Raw genomic sequence first — 2125 nt, forward strand, 5'->3', positions numbered from 1 at the left:
AGGCTGAGGGATCTGAACTGGAGCCAGGAAGGAAGCGATGCTCAAGGTAAGCACCAGAGGTCCCCCAAAGGTACCATAGCCATCCTCAGTGACAGTGAGGTCCCGAGCCCCTCCAGCAATGAGGAAAGCCGTGTTCCCATCAGGAAAGTTAGTGCAACAAGCTTCTCCATGAGACTGAGAAGTGCACCACCTTCCCCTCCAGAGCCAGGAACTGATGCTCAAGATGAGGACCCAAGCTTCTCCAGAGGTCATCAGGAAAGCCAGTGTGACAAGGTCCTCCAGCAGAACAGCCCAAGAGAACTAGCAGCCTCCAACAGCTCCAGCAGCTCCCCCAAACAGCATCCCTAACAGCATTTCAGCACCTTCTCCTGTGCTACTGCTGGCAACAACCCTCAGGTGGGCCTCCTGGACTCAGGTCTGCACTAGTTTAATTCAGCTGTGTATAAAGCGTGGGCCACCAGTTAGAAATCCACTACAGAGGGAGAGAGGGAAAAGTTCAAGGCCATGGTCAAAGACACCTTACCATATTCATAACACCTGCATTATTTTATTCAAAGTGCTTAAGTCAAATGGAAAAACATTTTACAGCTGTTAATTCTGCATAACAAGGATAGTGATATTTAATATCCTTTACGTTTTTATGCATGTTAAATTTTTCTTAAAATTTAAAAGAAAAGGGGCTGGGGAGATGGCTCAGTGGAATAAGCCTGGCAAATGCAAAGGCCTGAGTTCAATCCCCGGTTCTGAAAAAAAAAAAAAAAAAACTTAAAAAAGTGGAAGAAAGGGACAAAGAGAAGTTTAATTAGGCAAAACATTCCCAAAGACAGTCATCGGAAAATATTCACATACGCTGAAAAACAAAAGGCCATATTAGGTCGCGGAGGTGTCGGTGATGGCTTCGGGGTTGGGCAGCTGACCGCTGGGCGAGGAAGGGGCCCAGCGTCCAGGGTCTGGCGGCTGCGCCATGGCCACCTCCTCTGCCTCCTCCGAACATTTCGAGAAGCTGCACGAGATCTTCCGCGGCCTGCATGAGGACTTACGAGGAGTGCCCGAAAGGCTGCTGGGCACCCCCGGGGCTGAGGAGAAGAAGAAGTTGGTCCGAGATTTTGATGAAAAGCAACAGGAAGCAAATGAAACGCTGGTGGAGATGGAAGAGGAGCTACGGTATGCACCCCTGTCTTTTCGTAACCCCATGATGTCTAAGCTGCGAAACTACCGGAAAGACCTTGCCAAACTACACCGGGAAGTGAGAAGCTTGCCTTTGACAGCTGCACCTGGGAGCCGAGGAGAAATGAAGTATGACACCTACACTGTGGAGAACGAACAGATGAATCGACTACAGTCTCAGAGGGCACTGCTTCTACAAGGCACTGAAAGCCTCCACCGCGCCACCCAGAGCATTGAACGGTCACATCGGATTGCCACAGAGACTGACCAGATTGGCTCGGAAATCATAGAAGAGCTGGGGGAGCAGCGTGACCAGCTGGAGCGCACCAAGAGCAGGCTGGTAAACACAAGTGAAAACTTGAGCAAAAGTCGAAAGATTCTCCGTTCAATGTCTAGAAAAGTGACAACCAACAAGTTGCTGCTTTCCATCATCATCTTACTGGAGCTTGTCATCCTGGGCGGCCTGGTGTATTACAAATTCTTTCGCAGGCACTGAACTTCCTGTAGGAAGAGGGGCTTTGTGGGCCAGAACCGTGACCCTGTGGATACTGTGTTAGGCAGGATGTGTACTAAGCATGTTGCTGCTGTGGGCTGACAGCCCAAGGATGCACTGTGCAGCCAGACTATGGGAAGAGGGGGTCCGACAGAAAGCCACCTAAGTGTGAAGAAAGAGGGACAAGACCAGTGTGATATACCAAGGTAATAAATGTTTATGATCTCTTCAAATTAAAAAAAAAAAAAAGGCCATATTAGTCTGCTCTGACTGCTATAACAAATAGCACAGACTAGGAGATATAAATAATTAAATTTTTCACAGTTACAGAGGTCACAAGTCCAAGACCAGTGCATTGGCAGGGGTGCTTCGGGAGGCTTCTCTCTGTGCTTGCAGATGGCTGTCTTCTCCATGCATCTTTGTATCTTCTTCTCCTTTATATGAGATATGCTCAAAACTATAGTA

The 2125-nt window shown here is 48.4% G+C and overlaps 1 pseudogene; it reads left to right on the forward strand.

The window, feature by feature from the left end:
• The first annotated feature begins 964 nt into the window (after positions 1–964).
• On the forward strand, positions 965–1816 carry LOC101565558 (annotated as a pseudogene).
• Positions 1817–2125: the final 309 nt, after the last annotated feature.

This window comes from Octodon degus, unplaced genomic scaffold, assembly GCF_000260255.1.
Source record: "Octodon degus isolate 3935 unplaced genomic scaffold, OctDeg1.0 scaffold00135, whole genome shotgun sequence".
In the NCBI taxonomy this organism is placed as follows: domain Eukaryota; kingdom Metazoa; phylum Chordata; class Mammalia; order Rodentia; family Octodontidae; genus Octodon; species Octodon degus.